Below are 18,957 nucleotides of genomic sequence, written 5' to 3' on the forward strand. Positions count from 1 at the left end.
GCCGGGCAAACCCCGACGGCTTCTTTGCTTTTTATAGCCATGGCTTCACGTCATGCCTTTTTGCTTTGTTCACCCCTCACCAACTTCCCCCCCACCAAAAAAAAAAAAAAAAAAAAAAGTGTATCCACAGCCAAACAGCCGCTCTAAGAGTGCTTAACTCTGCGTGACAGCTCCAAGGACCCCCCAGTAGTTTTCGGAGCCGCCCACCCAGCTCCTTCGCAACTCCACGGCGGGACCAGCCCGCGCCCGCTGCCAGGACATGCCAACTCGCGGTCCCGGCCGCGCCGGGGCAGCGGGGGAAGTGGGTGGGCAACAGGGGAGGTGGGTGGGCATCAGGGGCCAAAGTCCCGCTGTAGGCGAGCCGTGGAGCGGGGAGGGTGCGGAGCGGAGGGCGCAGGTGAGAGCCCAGCTCCGCGGCCACCCGCAACTCCCCGCACGACCCTGCGGCGGCTCCACGCCCCCAGCCACGGGCGGGAAGGGTGACCCCGGGGAGGGCAGATGCTCCCCCGGAGCGGGAGGACACCTCACGCCGCGCTGCCCCTCCGTAAGCGCCCGCCCGCCGCGCTCAGTCACTCACCGCCCCTCGCCGCTCCACCGCCCGCGCCGGGACAAGCCCGCAGCACCTCCCTCCTGCGGCGGGGCGGAGGCTCCGCGCCCCCCGGTGCCCCGCACCGCCCACGCTCCCTTCCGCGGGCCTTCACCCGCCCCCCGGCATCACGCGGCTGCCCGGCCGCCCCTCCCCGGCAGCCAGCGGCTCCATCCGCAATGCAGCTGCGGCCGCTCTCTCCTCCTCCGTCTCCTTCTCCACCCGGCCCGTGCGGGCACCTGCCCGCCGCTCTCTCGGGTCCGGGTGCGGTCCGGCCCCGCAGCGCAGCCCCGGCCCCGCGGGCGGGCGCACGGCCGGAGCGGGTCAGTGCGCCGTCAGGGCTGTGAGACAGGGAGGAGAGATGGAGAGGGGGTAATAAGAGAAAAAGACACGAGAAATAAATAAAAAGGAAAGAAAAACAAGCAAAGAAGAATTGGGGGGGAGGGGAAGGGGGGGGGAGAGAGGAGGGAGGGAAAGGTGAAAAGAGTGTTATGAAAGGATGTTGTCCTAACAGACTTTTGTCCCGTTTCTCCCCGCTAAACCTATCACTGCGGCGGACCCCCCTGGGACTGCTGAGATTAATTGCTCTGTGTTATGAAGAAAATGATAGATGCCATTTATCAGGGAAGTTTTAAGTCATCTGCGATTGTAGATGGAATTCGGAGATTAGCTGGGACAGATGGCAGGCAAACGCTGCGCTCTCCACATCTGGCGTAAATCATGCAACTTCTGGAATTATTGAACAGCCAATGACAGAATCTCGTACATTTTCCTAAGGAGAAGGGTTTCTTAGGAAGATGAATATTCACTTCATGTTATGACGAAGTGTTGCCAATTGCTGTTACGTTTCTCTTCCTAAATAATGAAAGTAATGGGTTTTCCTCCCTGGATGTCAGAAACTTCAAGCCTGAAGAAGAAATTACACTTTTCACACAGATATCTTTCAGACACGGATGAGGAGCAAAGCCAGCCAAACTACACGAGCACCCATGTAGTTTCTTTAATGCCTTTCCTGAAATAAACAGGCTCACTTATAAGTTAATAGGTTTGTCCTGATATCTCCAGTAGATTTATCTTTAATTGAAGTAACTACTGCAGCAAAATATTTTTCATTCAAGTTTTATTTTTCTTCATACACTTTGAGGAAAGGAGTAAAGCAATGCCACTTTTATTCAAAACTCATAAATGAACATTAGACACTCTGTGGAATCTAAATTTTCCAAGTAGAAAGAACTTTTTTCATTTGTCTACCTTTTTTTTTTTTTCTACATTGCAAAAATGAGAAATGAGTTATAGTATGATCAAGTCGATCTTTCATAGTATCATATTGATATGCAGGTTATCCTTTCTCTGGGCACATGAGAAGAGTGTGATTTTGCCTTCCCTGTAAGGGCTCCCTCAGTAGCTGAAGCTGGCAATTACATCCTTGACCTTATCCTGCTTTTCTTCAGACCTCTCAGAAATATTACTAAGCATTTGCAAAGTCACCACTCTTTCCTATTCCTTTTTAAATAAATCTCACCAACTTTAATATTATAAAGCAAAACTGTTATTTGTGGAATTTTTTTCCCTCTATCTCTCAGAGTATTAAAAAAGGGTAGCCAAAATGACTCATCCATTTTCTGAAAGGGGTAGTCATGACAAAAACCTACACAAAATGGCATTGTCAAAGCAAAGCTTCCTCCTAAGTTTCTATTTCTATTAGAAAGGGCAAAGATGTACGTTAAAGTTATTTCTATCTGATTTGTCATGGAAGTTGATCACACAGTAAGTTTAAGGGTATCAGCAGCACCTACAAAACAGACTGAGTTTCTCAAGCTTTACATAAAGAAGTGTTTAATACTGAACATTAGGTTTTTGCACTAACAATAGCAACATTTGCATGAGATGCAGTTTCTCAGCCATATTTGAAAGCTAATACACATTTTTATGCACATGGCTTGTGCAAAAGTGCTGAGATAGGTCATGAAGTGAAGCAGTCAGGGACAGTAGCTCAGGGGGAGGTTGAGGAAGGGAAGAACTGGCAAAAAGCATAGCCTAAGTTGAAAATGTTTTCCCTAAGTTGAAAATGTTCATACAGCTTCTGTTTTTTCTGCTATCTCAAAAAAAAAAAAACCCACACACACACACACACACACAAAAAAAAAAAAAAAAAAAAAAAAAAAAAAAAAAAAACTAGGATTTCTAACCATTTTTTTCATATTAAGCTCTTTGAAATGTTTACCACTATTTTCACTAGCACTATTTGTATTTTATTCTTCTTTTTTTCACGTCATAAATTATGCTTTCTCTTTCTCTCTGCATACACATATATATATCTTATAAAAATAATGTATACTTATAAGGTAAATAATCTTAAGCATGTTATGAGTACAGACATTCTGGTTTAAAAGAATCCTCATTCCACACCAGGAACAAGCAGGCAAGTATATCCAAAATGTAATTTTCTGCTATAATGCAGAATTGCTATCACATTCTAAACAAATCGATCAATCAGCCTTGCAAGGTGTTCTTATAATTTGGGGGGTGGAGGGGGGTGGTTTCAGATCCTTTAGATTAAATCAAGGATGAGAACGGAAAAGAAATTGGCTTAAGTTTTTTGGGAGACCTTAAAGAAAGAAGAAAAAAATATATTGCTAAATCTGTTAAGAACTTGTGAAACCTTACAAAGGTTTTGTAATGATGCAAAACATACAAGGGAAGAAAATCTTCCCTCAGGGACTTAATAAAATACATGTTCATAGTCAAGGAGCTAAACCATCCAACAAATTAGAGTGGGATAAGGAAGCTTTTTGCCTCTGTTCAGCAAAGCTGTGATAAATTGACTTAGTTGTTACTATTTTACATATTCTCTGCCTTATGTGACATTCATTAGTTATTCCAGTGGACAGAATTCTGCCCAAGAAATCACCAACACAGCAGACCTTAATTGGCATTCCTAGTCACATTTTATGTAGAAAACTTCAATTTTCTAGCACCATGTGGCAACATCTAACTATACTACTGATTACAGGGAAATGCTCGGGAAAAAATTATGACAAAGCACAGAGAGGCTTACGTTGTCCATGCCTATGATGCAGCTCAGTACTTATCTGCTCTTTTCCAAACCATTGTCTTCTGGCCTTATTTTAAAATTAGAAACAAGTTATTACTAAAGAACTGTATTTTTTATTCCTCCACACAAAATGTTATTCCCAGTATAAAGTAAAAAATCTGGTAATTTCTTTTTTTGTTTTTAATTCAAGGAGTATTCTTTACAAGAATAAGCAATAGAGGAGTTTGAAGGCACTCCCTTTTGGCCACAAGTCCTAAAGAAGAAGAAACACAGAAGAATACTTATTTTTCCACCTATTTAGAGACACCTCTGGTTTTGTCTCAGAAATAAAAATGTCTTTTGTCATACCTGAAATATCCAAATTGGAAGACCTTCCACCTGTTAGTTTTCCTAAATCCTAAAGATTAACATCTTTGAAAAGGCTTCTGCTGGAGAATTTTCGTTTTGTAGGACATCAAATGAATTGTTAACAGTATATTTGATCTACTAGAAAGAGATTATAAAGAGTACACTTAAGTGGAAACAGATGTTAGGTGTTTTTGTTCAAATACATTTTCCTGTGTATTCCCCAAAAACTGAAACTGGACAGTAATGGAATATAGGATTATTATTGAGGAAGGTTCTGTCATGCCATAAAGGTTTGCCTTGGGAGAGCTGATATTTGAATCAGCCATTAAGAAAGGTATTATGATATTTTATATCTGTGACTAACTCCAGCAATTAAGATCAGAGCAAAAAATATTTCCAGCTGTCAAGAGTAAGAAATCTGGAAAGTTTTGTGGGGACAAGAGGAAAGATTGGAGCTATAAGGCAGGAAAGGGGGAGAGAAGATCCTGAAATCATATTGCCGAACAAGGGCAAAACAGCAATGAGGTGCACAAAGGGGCTGCTGAGAGCTGAGAAAGACATTTACGTAACTGAAGCAAGAAAATGTTTCAGAGCAGAACTAGCTAATTTTTTTTTTTTTTTTTAATCCACATGGGTAATTTATCTTCTCAGGTAAATTTATTTTGCCTAAGGCCTTGAAGCTTTGCTGCTAAAAGCTCTGTGTAACAAGCAATGGAAATTTTATTCAGATCAGTGAGGTTAATAGAACCATTCCAATACTCATGCTTTAAGAAATTGAAAGAGGAAATAAAGCTAGGAGCATCCACTTCAATTTATATCTGTGATACTCTGTGCTTGCTGTGCCAATAAGCACATGTGGTCTCTTGAAGGAAATCTTATTATCATACTATCTCTCCTGGCAATGTATTTTCAGTTCATTCCTATGAACAGGACAGGATGGCATACAGCTGCTTCAAGAGACTCACGGAAATCAGTTGTCAGTCATGAGTTGGGACAACTCAAAGTCTACCCTATCTTAAAGGGGTAGGGGATACGGAGTGTAAAAATCCTGTGCAGAAGACTGCACACAGCGGTGTGCTGCTGCTACAGTGCAGCAAAGCTTCCATTCATTTTCCTCACGGAGTTCTCCAAGTTGTAGCTATTTGAGGTATATCTTAGGATACTCAATGACCCTTTTTTTCTTAGTAGTTTAATAGAAATCACTTTCAAAATTATGAGAGTTTTTGAGTGTATTTTTAGGTATATTTTGAGTATATTTTTAGGTAATGTAACTAGTTCTTCATGAATTATGAATTACTGTCAGAGTTTTAAAACTATTAGAGAAATGTTATTAATTTCATGAAAATGTTGTAAGGTGATAGACCAACTTAAGGCCACAGTGACAGTCCTGAGCAGTTACAGAAAGACCTCAGTACCAAAGAGACTCCTGACGGCTTCCTGAAAGACCCCAGCACCCCAGCACCTGGGGGAGACTTCCCAGCAACAGACTGATAGGATCAACAGAGGATCAATGGTATGGAGATAGCACAGCCTTTCTTAGCAAACATCCTACCTGATGGGAACTCAGGAAGCCAACCCTTAGGCCTATGTCATCTGTCTATCACCTCAGAAATTAATGTATTAACTATACTCACTCAAACTGCCTAAGAAAAAGAAGTATAAAAAGACATCGAGCATGAGCAAAAATAGGGGAGAAGCTCCATCATTTCTGCAAGAGTAACTGACGGGCTGCCTTTTCTCCTTCCACTTCTCAGGACGCTGTGGGGTGAGCAACCGTTTTTATATTTTACCTTGCTTTCATTTGTACTAATTGTACTTTGCTTCCTTATATCTTGCCTTATGTATATTTTATCTTTACCTGATAGACCTTATAGACTCATTGTACTTTGCTTTATATATTTTACTTTGCTTTCCCCTTTACCCTAAAGCTACTAATTGTACTTTGCTTTATATATTTGATATTTTACTTTGCTTTATGTATTTGACCTTTATCTTATAGATAATAATTTTACCTTGCCCTATACCTTATAGACTACCATGTATATATTTTACCTTATTTTTTTCTATATTGTACTTCATTGCCTTAGTTCATGTAGTCTGACTTGTTGTACGTGGTTTGCCTTAAAGTGTGTATTTCTTTGTCTTAGTGAGTTAAAGTGTGTGCTAGTGAGAAGTGGCAATATTCTTTCCTTTTTGCTTTGTGTTGGCGAGCGTGTTTAGATTTTGTCTTAGTCTTTGTAAATTGGTCTGTCGTGGAGGGGGTTACTTGAGGTTTGTATTGAGGTGTTATGGTGATCTATTGTTTCTTAGGGAGTTGTGTTGTTTTTGGAGAACATGCTTTTGGTTTAGTTTATTTGTTTATTAGGGGTTTATTAGTTAAGTGGAAATTTGCAGTTAAATGTTATCACCAGTGACGTGAACCCTATAAGTCGTCACAGATTTGTATTCATAAAAGTTATTTCGTGAGCTACTAAGTGTTAGTCAGGGGTTTTTTTCAGTGCTGACAGTCTCGCCAACAGCAGAATAACTCATAGGAGAAACTTGCTGAGAAGGTTCTCCTTAGCAGTCCCCTTAAATAGGATATCAAAAGTCCTGTCCATCTCAGTGAATTTGTCAAGCAAAGGGTCTCCCTCTAAGGAGGTGCTGACAGACTGTTTTCGGACTTTAAAGGCTTTGAACTCCTGGGAAGGGGATGCTAATAGACAAAAAATACATTAATAGAGGCAGGACAGAAAATCCTTCATTTCTACCCCTTTTCACATGACAAATGTCAATGTATTTTTACAGAGGGATATATATCCCTGGTCATCTATATTCCACAGGAGGGAGAAATGATGTTGTTTGATCCCAAGTTAGTCACTATTTGAACCCACCTCTCCCTTGCTTCATGAAGGTACAAGGAGTACGAGTAGAGCATTGCAGTCCTGGATTCATGCTCCTGGAACACACTCTGCACTTCCTGATCTTCTTTCATGAGTACTTACCTGGAAAGTTGAAGGATGTGCATTCACTGCACATCCAATATATACCAAACAAAAGCATGCCAGCTTTAGCATTATAAAAGAAGATTTACAAAACCAAAACCTTTACTGCACAACTTTATTACACTTGTAATGCCTGTAGGAACCCCCAGTTGTATATTACCTTCATTTAATGATAATGAACCTTCTTAACACTAGAAAACTACTAAATAGAGAAGTATTCTTTTTGCCACTTTGATGTTTACACTGGCATTAAACCGACAAAGGATAATTTACTGAAACATTCTTTTTCTTTGTTCTTTTTTTTTTTTTTCAGGATAGTTTTGGAGATTAGAGAAACTCCAGGGAGCTGGCGATGTGATATATGAAGGTCAGTTTCTGTTAACGAAAGCAGAATATACATAGAAGGAAGGAATTGCCATGAAAAGCTGTCCCACTGTGGACTAATTGCTCATTACTCTCATCATCCCTTAGGAAACATGTGGATAATACTATTTCAAGACATAGCATAACTGCAATTTAGACAATGCTTGAATCTACTACAAAGGGCCACATATCAAAGGCAGAAAGGACACAATTCATAGCTAAATTAGGAACTGTAAAAATCCAGTCTGGTTGAAGAAGACTGGATAAAATTTCCCAATTTGCCTCTAGAGAGCTAAAAATGTATCCCCAACATCATTCTTAAGTGTCCTGAAAAAGATCACTAATTTATTAGTAAGGAGATAGCCCTACCAACGTACTACCTGATGTCTATGCAGGTGCTATATAAGTAACATTCTCTGCATAAAAGATTTATTGCATCAGATCTGAAACATAAATGTTTATGGAGTCTTTTCATTCACTAAAGTCAGGTATCAGGTCATCCCATCATTAACACACATGAACTGATCATGACCACCAGAAGTGGTCATTTTTTAACACGCTACAATATAAAATACATAATTTTCAATTTTAAACTTCATCTGTCCTCGTCTGTGTTGGATTACTCAGGAATGGCCAAATGCAGGCTGCACCTCACAGTGATTTTGGCTCAGAAAAATGGAAACATGATCATTCCAAGGGACAGAATGAAGAGATGGTGTGCCTGTCAAATATAAGAATTATTTTCCACAGTGAATTTTCAGTTTGCCCTTTATTTAGCAGTTTTACTGTGTCGATACTTTTTTTTACAAAAGATGAAAATTTTCTACGGGACTGCAATTTTGCACAATGTACACAAATTTTAATTTTCTAATTTTTCAATATAATATTATTCTAATACCTCAAAAAACACGTTACATCTAGGCTGATTTCATCAGTGATACGTAAACGTCATGGTATAGAGTCGTCCATATAGGATTATGTTGGAAATGTGGATATAGAATATTTAGCACATTTTTCAGACCATGTAGAATATGAGAATATTTTTTAATAGTAGTCTTCAAGGATATTTTGCTGTCACACAGACTGCTGTCACGCTTTAAACTGGTATCACAGAGACATTACCAGAAGAAGATAAATCATAATAAAAACTGCCTAGCAGAAATGGTTGCAGAGCTATGTTTGTATCTTTTAAAATCCCTTAGGGGGAAGCAATAACCTTGTATGACTACTCATATGACTGGGTCTTCTGACACCTTAGGGAATTTTCCTTTTCTGAATATAGAAACATTTGGGGGTTGGTGGATAGGTTTCCTTTATTTTCAGATTTTATTCAGGTTAGAGTTAAGTTTGTTTGTTTTTAAATGAGGCAATTAGGTCAGAGCATGTTATGAAAGGATAGGTATAGCTAAGAGAAAAGGCAGGAATAACTCCTCTGCCTCTCTTACGCAAAATTCTGTTCACAATGGCTGCAACTGAAATCAGTAGCATAAGCTAAATTTGAGTAAAAGTGTCCAAAAAGGGATTTATAAACCAAATAAAGAATAGACAGCCCAGTTCTCGTCCTTGAGGTTCAAAGCAAATTTTCCTGTTGCTTTGATGAGGATATTATTTCTTTGCTGCCATGTCGCATATATATTTGCTTATTTGAAAGCCAGAAAAATTGATTAATAAGATACACAGACTTTTATAACCTAATTAATGATAAAAATTTAATTTTTGACCTAAACTCTGCATTGAGAAACCTAATTATTTTCGGTTTAAGGCTCTAGACTTTAGAAGCTAGTGTTTAGGGTCTTTTATAGTTTTGGAGTTTTCTAGCCAATTAAAAAAACAAACCAACAAACCAACAAAAAACACAAAACCAAATAAAAATATTAAAGAGATGGACACAGAAATGCTTTTTAAACACTAAAGGCTGAATCTGCTGGACTCAAAAGTCTGCAATACCCCTAAATTGGAGGGGACTTGGGAACAGTTCTAAGGCTACATTGAATCAAAGCAGGAAATAGTTTCAGTAGCTGAGAGCTTCTGGGATTTGGGATTTCAGTTACAGACGTTTTCTTCCATTGGACACACATTACCTAATGACAAGACTGACAAACACAGTCAGAAGCATCTCTATAGGCTCTAAGGTATACAGAAAATTATGATTTTTAAAAAAATTTTTATATAAAATGAAAGCACTATTTGCCATTTCATATCCTAAATAAAAGAGATAAAACTTTTATTCACCTTTGATGTGGTTTAAGAGTTATGAATATGATATTGACTAGAAAGTAACAATTTGCAACTTCATATGTTGTTTTTTCTTTTTTTTCTTAGAATTACCTCAGAACTTAGGATGTTGTTTTATGAACATGGATAAAACTGACATCATCCCCACAAGGCAGACAAAATCCTCAAGCAATTAGAAGAGAGAAACAATAAATCAGATATGTGTAATCCTATCATCTACTCCACAAAGTATAGTTCATTATATTTTAGGTTTAATGTATTTTTAGAAGCCTTCAGGACTATCAGTTTGTCACTCTAGAGTAATTGTCCTAACACAATATGGAGAGAAGGCAAAAGAAAGGCTCTGGAATCAAGTTTAAGTCCTATTTTCAAAAAGCACTTATGATAGCTAACTGAAAATGCTTTGAAAAGCCATAGGTAGACCCTTTTGAAAATTAGAAAATTATTTCAATCTGTCTAGGCAGTGGTTTGAATTTCCAGAGAACTATCTGGCCTAATCAAAAGCTATTGTTCCCCACCCCCCTCCCTATTCTATAGCTGCACAGTGAAGAGTATGCTTCACAAAGCCCCTAGTGGCACTAATGATGTTATCACTCCTTTTTGCTGAGCTGTCATTTCTCCTAATTATCATTTATATTGGGTTCTGCTACTTTCTGATATTAATATTGCCACATACATACTTTGTTAGGCAACACTGTGCAGTGCTTATTCATAAGAGAATTTCATCCTCTTGACTTCCCTGAAGCCTTGAAATGTTGATGGATGTCTTTTAAGATGGTCCCTGCTTAATCTCATTACTGAGGGAAGAGTTAGCTGTCCATAAAACCTTTAATTTTATACACACAAATGTCCATTGTTTGAGGGAAATGGATAATTGAGCACCTAATTAGTGAATACCTGCTTGCACATACAGTTGCCCAATTTGCAAGAACAGATGCTGGCTTATGAATACAGCAAAACTGGCTGTGGTGACAAGTCCCTTTCAGAGGTGACTCCCTTTGGTCTCTTAAGTTTCAAGTTACTCTCCTTTTCCAGAGAAGATGTGGAAAGAGAATTGGCTGGTTTGGGTTGGGATAGAGTTAAATGTCTTCATGATATCTAGTATGGGGCTATGTTTTGAATTTGTGCTGCAAAGTGTTGATAACTCAGGGATATTTTGGTTACTCTTGAGCAGCAATTACACAGAGTGAAGGCTTTTCTGCTACTCACCCCACCCCACCAGTGAGCAGGCTGGGGGTGTACAAGAAGCTTGGAGGGGGCACAGCTGGGACAGCTGACCCCAACTGACCCAAGGGATATCCCACACCATATGGTATCATGCTCATCATATAAAGCTGGGGGAAGAAGAAGGAAGGGGAGGATGCTCTGAGTGATGACATTTGTCTTGCCAAGTAAACCATTATGCGTGATGGAGATGGCTGAACACCTCCTTGCCTGATTCTACACCTTTCTATTCCTATTTACCATCAGATTAGTAGTTTACTAAAACACACAGAGGAAGGTTCCAGTTCAGATCTTTGCTTTCCGATCACCAGGAGTGCTCCACAGACAGGTCAGCTATCAGTAAGGTCATTGCTGTGGGGTAACCACTGATATGGGCATCAACAATATCTTACTCTTAAAATAAAAAAAGAGACAAATGGAACCCGGTACAATACATGTGTTTTGTCCTTGTAATAGAGAAGTTTAATTGTAATGAGAAAAAAAATCCTCATTTTTTTTAAGGATTTCTATGAGAAGTTAGAGCTAAATTTTTCTACTTTTGGTTCTGCTAAGCCTGTGCAATAACTGGATTCCTTACATCATTTTAATCATTTTATTACTTTCCCCTCCCAGAAGAAGTGGGAAACATCTGCTGTATTTTGGCATTCTAAAAGTATAATAAGCACAATATGCACATCTCTGGAACAAGTTGTTGTTTAAAGTAAATTTTGTTTGTGAAGAGAGGTGAGGGGACAGATGCTCTGTTAATTAGCGTGAAACAGAAGCAGAGCTTCCCATAATTTTAGGCAATACTATGACACACTCATTTAACCAATACAAACCTAATCAATTCTAATTCTGTGTTCTATAGAGATGAATTTGCTGATTATATTTGATTCAACTTTGAAAGACTAAGAAAAATAAGTCAGCTCATAACATTACATATCAAGGAACCATCTGATTTTCTAGAACTACTTTTTTTGTGAAGCCTAATTATACCTTTACTTTCTGATGTACGGAACTGCAAGTTCCTAAAGCAGTTTCCCAAATAGCTGTCCTTCAATAATACCGTTCAAAATAACATTTTGTAAAATAAAGACATTTGAAGACATACCTTGATTTAGTGCTATATGGTATATTTGCTTAAAAAAAATATTAAAATGACATCTGGAAACAAAGCACTAATTAATTTCTGAGCATAAAAGGCTATTCTGTCTCTTAAAAAAGGGGATTATACTGTACTTAAAAAACAGCCTGTAGTGGGACATAAATAGTTGCTAGCACCAAACACAGTAGTTTTCCCTAAAGTCAGACCTTAGCCAAAAACAAATGTATTCTTTATAAAGACAGCCTGCACTGCATCTGGTAAGAACCAGTAATGCAATTAGTAGCCTTAATATGTCAAAGATGCTGCTATTTATGCACTCTGTTCATGTACATCTGTTAGCAAAAACCTTTTCATAGCTTAGCAACCAGTTTCAGTCACTTCATCCTCTGTTTTCATTACCAGGCTTGGCCACTTAATTTTTGCAAAGAATTTTAACAGTGTGTTTTAAGTCCTGGAATCTTAATGATGACCACATAATGGACAGTATGCCAGTCCACCAACTTTCCTGTGGCCTTCAAAGCTCCAGCTGCTATTCAGCTCAACCATTTTGCAGTTACTACTGCAGTTTGTCAGTTTACCTGACAAACAGGAAACAGAAAGTTGTTGCTGATGTAAAGCTTTGAGAGTTCATTAATTTAAACCCACAGTTTTGATATAACATTTCGATGATCAAACTAATAAGCATGAAAATGTAATTTGCTAGGCCTGAGATTCTCACTGAGTGCCCCTGAAGTTTGCAGTTGTTTCCTCCAATTGCCCATAAGATAGTTATTTCTTATTTCTACATTGTAGTTCTGATTATTCCATCCCACTCTGCTGCTTTAACCAGAGTTAAGGTTTTCTGTCGATATCTATCCACATAGTTTACTTGTTAAAAAAGGAAAAAAGATCCTGAAAATAAACACTTTTCAAAAACCAGCTCAAAACTCCTCTATTAAAACATTAAAATCTATACTTAAGTTACTCTGCAAAGGACAGTGCTTGACACAAAATATGAAGTTGCTGGAACATGGCTACTACATGGTTTAATTTACTTTTTGAAGTATTCCCATTCATTTTTCCTGCAAGGAAAAAAAAAAAAAAGTCCATTTTCTGAACACTCCTTCCCTATTGTTTCCCACAGCATAGGGAGAATATGCCCTTATCTGCACTGTTATGGATGTTACATCATGCAATCTATTGCTCAGAAGACAGCCTATTTAGTAACCTTTAATCCCTGGAAAACAGGAAAAGTCATTATTTTATGGCTTTCTTGGAATCCTAACCCTGCTGAGAAGCAACATTCAAATAATTTATAACCATGCCCTCAGTCTCCTTACACCCTATCCCTACTTTCCAAGTCAAATCTGTGTTAAAAACATTGTAGACGTGTGCTACTTTTATTGGAATTCCCACAATGACTAATGCAGGTTCTTCCGAAACCGTAGTGGTAAACCAGAAAATAAAAAATCCTTTTTTTTTTTTTCCTATTACTTTACAGTAATCAACTTTGCTTATGCTAGATTATCCAGTGTCATCTGTTGACTTCAAACCTCTGAGAGTAACATAATAGAAAAAATTAAAATATGGTTTAAATAAACCGGAGGAAATTTATACTCTCATGGTAACACCGTGATTAAAGTATGTAATTGAATTATAGAGGCTTAGATAGCATGAAATGAAAGCAGAAATACATCAAGAATCACTGTTTCATGCGGAAAAAATCATAAAAGTGTGTAATAGTACACAAGGTAATATTTATCTGGGAACAGATGACAGAGGACTTTATGAGACAGAGCTATAAGGCATGAAGGATATAAAGTACAATAAAAATAAGGATAAACTCAGCAAGGCTTGTGAAGAATAGATATACAAATATTAACTCCCAAATAACTTTAACACCTATCATTTATTCTTTCAAAAATAAAGTTTTTTATCTTCAATGATGACTCAAAAAAAAAAACAACCCTGATATTTAAATTACTTTTTAATATTAAAACTAAATGTCATTTCCTGTCTCCAAAGCTGAATTTATTGTCTGCACAATCTACTTTGTCTTTCAATTCATCTTTCCAGAACTCAGTAATGATTTTAATAAAGTTCCAAAGGGAACACAATAGATTTACTTTGCATTTCTTTAAAGCTACTCACCTATGGATAACTGTTAAGACCATCTCTTTGTCTAAATACCCATCTATAAAAGTATGCATAATTACCAAATAATATCAGAAGAAAGCACCATCTCCATCTGTGGGCTGTTGTATCTAACTGCACCTCCAAACCACTCTAAACAACCTAACTTTCTGTCAAGTTTTTCAGAGATAGGCTGCCAACTAATAGAATAAGTTACAACATCTAAAACTGGTCAAGATGAAAACAGGTCAAATCTTATTAATGGTGTTGCTTCCATATGTGTTGGTTTCCCAAGAATGATTGACTACAATGACACTATTCAAATGCACAGAGTATTTTTATAATAATTTGTAGCACTGAGGTTTGAGGTCAGTCTGCATACTATTTGAAAAATATTAAAAGTCTCTTTGATTTATGCCTAACAGTCTGTTTTAAAATTCTCCAACCAGAAAATTTTCCCCTTGTTACCACATGCCTTTGATACCTTTAAAAGATGCATCATTTATTTTTTATCCAGGTATTCAGCAATTATTTTTTCTTCTTGTTGTTTTTCTCTTTTAACTACACAAAAAGATGACTTGCGTTCACATTGTCTGCTCAAGATTAATTTTAGTTTTCTTGAATGATCTTCATAAACTGAAGAATTTTAACTATAGCTTTTAAAGGCATTTAATTGGAAGGTAGGTCATTACATACTGTACATGTCTAAACAGGAAGATAGCACTTGTTTATCCTTAAATGAGTCATGACCATTAGTTAGATTGCTGTTTACTGTGTAGGTAAGGAAAAAAGAATAACTGAGTCTCACAGAAATAAACTTCCATCTTTTTGAATCTCCAGTAAGAAGAAGTAATGGTGTCTCATTAAATTAACAGCTCATTCCTGCACTTAACTATATTAAATTATATATTCATTCACATTACCTACTCTGCAACAGTGTTGTCTTAAATTATCTCCATATTCATTTTAAGCTGGATAATTTTATGGTTGTAATACTTATATCTCTTAAGAGATGGGATAAGCAAATCCCTTGCTGCAGGCTGTGAAGGAATTGCCTTGGGGAGTCCCTCCCACCTCTTCAGTCCGCATTGCACAATGAGGTAGGGCATCGTTCTCTCTGCACCTCATCTGCCATTAGCCACAGCAGCTGACGAGATCCATCATTTAGTAGCCTTTAAGCACTATGGGATGAAGTATAATGTCCCATTGGGATATGCCTTTGGGATGACTCCAGGAGGAACTGAAGGCTGGCAAAAAAAAAAAAAAAAAAAAAAAAAAAAAAAAAAAAAAAAAAAAAAAAAAAAAAAAAAAAAAAAAAAAAAAAAAAAAAAAAAAAAAAAAAAAAAAAAAAAAGTTTCTGTTTGCGACCATATAGAAGGAGACACTATGGGCTCAACAAAACACGTTAACTCTGTCTCTACTCTGATACTAAATATGTATGAACTGTGACGAAGAAAAACAAATGTACCTTCTAGTTATGCTCAGGGCATATTAGTAGCATAAAAAGATGAGTTCACGTCTTTTCCAAACAAATTGTAATTATCATTTAAATGAGCTCAGTGAACAGTAAGCTAGAGGTTGGAAAGAACAAATCCAGTCCTAATGCTCTCAGATTTGTGGTCATCCCACAGTCAAGAAATCTTGTGACTACTTCCCTTTCATAACCTCTTGACCACAATAACACTGTACTTTCTAATTCTTCAGTTTTATCCGTGTGCATGCAGCTCCTCACTGCCCCTGGAAGTAAAGCATTGCTTACAATACATTCACATTTGGATTGCACTGAAATGTCTGTCAAGATACTTTTGTCTTTTCATGCTTGAGTCAAAGTATCAGGGTGCTGTCTTGAGTTAACAAAGCATTATTTTTAATTTCTTCTCTTTCCTGGCCTTTTGGATTCCTAGTCAGACACTGTGGCTCCTTTGTGCCAAATGTGGCTCTAGAAAAGATGCATAGGTAGAGACAAGGGCCTGCTGCCAAGGAAGCACTGCGTTGACTAGAAAAGGAATGAGAGTTTTCTAGAATGATGTAAACAGTTCTTTGAGCAAAGGATATTGAAGCTCAGGCAAATTCTTCTCTCCAGCTCTCATAACACAGGATTTCTCTTGTTCAAGAGAGGTCTGGAAAGGCATAAAAATCCAAGTTATCTTATTTTTAATAACCTACAAGCTGGGGAATTTCTCATTAAGCTCCGTGAAGGTCTTGCTTAGTTCTCAAGGTTACACAGCTCACCGATAAGTTTGATTTATGGTGTCAGGAGTCAACCTGACATTACCCAGATAATTTGCATCACTAGAATTAGTTATTTTGTGAAAACCAATAATTAAAATTCCTTCTTTGTTTGGGGGCACTTGGTGACCTTTCCTTTTCTATAGACTGTCACAAAGCATAACATATGTGAGTTTGAACCCATCATTTGCCTCACTTCAAACCTGATGCCCCAGAAGTAGCCTAACTGTTTTGAAACCCCTGTGACTGATGACAGGGAATTGTAAAGAGATACAGCAATGACTGAAAGAATTAAAATTTTTAATGATAGAAACTCCAGTGTAGCCTTGGAAACAGTGCTGATATATAACACCTAAGAAAAACTTTTTTCAGCATTTCCTATTAGAAAGGCCTGCAATTTACTGTACACTGGACCCAGTAATTCAATCTCACCAGACCCATTTGTTCAGTTATTATTTATTATGATGAAGTAATGCACTTAAATGACTCCTCCCACATAATTACCCTATCCAGAACATTCTCCTAAAGAACAGGTTCTTACTCTAACAGCTAGAGCAAAACAGCAGCCTCCTGCCATTTGATAAAACGCAGAACAGAGCAACTGCTCTGCAAATACACAGGAGTTTACATGCTTGTCTGCAGTATTTGCAGCAGCTCATTTGCAAAACATGCCTGTAACTGGAATTAAATTTAGAAATGCTGATTATAATTCCATTATCTTTTTGTATATAACCACCGGAGGAAGCAAAGAAACAATTATAGATTAGCCAGAAAAATCCTCAAAAGTAAGCAGGGCAAAGTTCCCCACAAAAAAAAAAAAAAAAAAAAAAAAAAAAAAAAAAAAAAAAAAAAAAAAAAAAAAAAAAAAAAAAAAAAAAAAAAAAAAAAAAAAAAAAAAAAAAAAAAAAAAAAAAAAAAAAAAAAAAAAAAAAAAAAGTAATCATATTATTAATATATTCATCACTGAGACCCATTTAACTTTTTTACTAATGTACACATATTTTTGTGAATAAATTAATGCTTCTCTGCCTAGTGACTGCTGTTGGTTTCTAGGGATCAGCAGCCCACTGGAGAAGAGGATCCTCTCAAATTTACATTCCCTGTAGTAGAGGGTTTCCCTCTAGAGAAGCTGAGGGATGCTGCAGCCACAGCATTGAAAAAGAGAACCCTGACAATGCTGAGCTGCTCCTCTACCATTACCACTTCTCCACTAGGGGGGCATGAAAAGCCACAAGCCAGGACAGCATCTCTTGTGCCCACTCTGCTGCTGGCTTCCTATCTCCTTCCAGCTGAGGTCAGAAGTCCTGAGGCAGCTGACTGCCTCTTGGCTTCCTCTCCTCACTCAGGGAAAGGAGAGTGCCCACTCCCTGCTGTGGGTGCCAACGTAGGAAGTCCCTTTGAAAGGAGTTCCCAGGAACTCCCTTCCTGTTGTAAGGAGCTGGGTCATAGCTATATTATTCATTTCAATGCTGTTACGCTAACAACTCAAAAAAGCAATGAAATCATCTAGGCCATTGTATTTGTCCAACCCAACATGAAAGGAGTGGCATAAATAGTGCCAAGAAATTAGCATGCTCATATTCTTTTTTATTAATAACCTAAAATATTTTCATGAATGAGGGTAGAAGGATTATTAATGAGAGTAGTAGGAATATTAAAAAAATAATTAAAAGTCGGCAGCATCCTTTAAAACAGATTTTCCTGCTGCAAGCAGAGCAGCAGAAACATCCCTTGATGCAGAGCTGGTTTATGGGTTTGAGACCGGAAAACATAAAGGATCAAAAGACCAATGCAGAGTCTTTGATTATCTCATTTTGGATTTTTTGATTTTTAGATGCTTATTTATAAGTGGCCCAAAGAGAAATTTTTTTTCCAAGATAAGCAACAAGTAATGAATTAGTTTCCCACGTGGCACTTTTACAATACCATTTTCTTTCACAGCTCTTCCCTTTTCCTTTTGTTCACTTACAATCCATTGCAGATGAAACTATGTACCCATCTTCTGCAATTTAAACCTTTATTTGTGCACTAATGAATCTGACTCGGTGTCATAGCAGACTCTAATGAGCATCACTCACTTTCATTTAACTCTGCAGCTTGCCATTACACACTTTAGAAGATCTGTTGGTTTATTCATAGCAATCACTAGATATTCTTTTTCATTAGATAGATACTAGTTTTCCCTGTTGTGTCTTTCATTATTAAGGGAACTATGAAATATTAATACTGGCCTCAAAACCCAGGGCAAAAAAATGCCCCAAGTCCTATTTGAAATGTGATCACTTGTATTGCAAATGATCTTACAGATCTGAGCACAAACAGCTTGAATTTTTCTTCATTTATTTATGAAAAAATGCAAGAAAGAAAAATCAAGAAGGTGGCTCTGTATGACCCACTTGTCAGATTTACCTTGTTAACTGAATTCCTTGTGGTTAATTTAAGCAGCAGGACTGCAATTACAAAAGCATCCATAAGCAACTATTAAGAACTGTCATTATCCCACCCACATTCTTAGGTCAGATTTTAAACCCAGAAACATTTACACTTTTCAGTTTAACTCTAAATTGAATTTGAGAAGATTTTGCCCAACCAACCTGTCTTTATAATTGCTTGCCTCTGATAATGGGAACATTGCAAAGTAGCCCACAGCAATCATATTTTTGACAAAATATTAAATAGCTCCTATTAGACTTGAGCTTTTTTCCTAAATTTCACAGTAAACAACATGTATTAT

Source organism: Empidonax traillii, unplaced genomic scaffold (assembly GCF_003031625.1).
Source record: "Empidonax traillii isolate 1590-97213 ecotype Southwest subspecies unplaced genomic scaffold, ASM303162v1 scaffold35:size4298261, whole genome shotgun sequence".
NCBI lineage: Eukaryota > Metazoa > Chordata > Aves > Passeriformes > Tyrannidae > Empidonax > Empidonax traillii.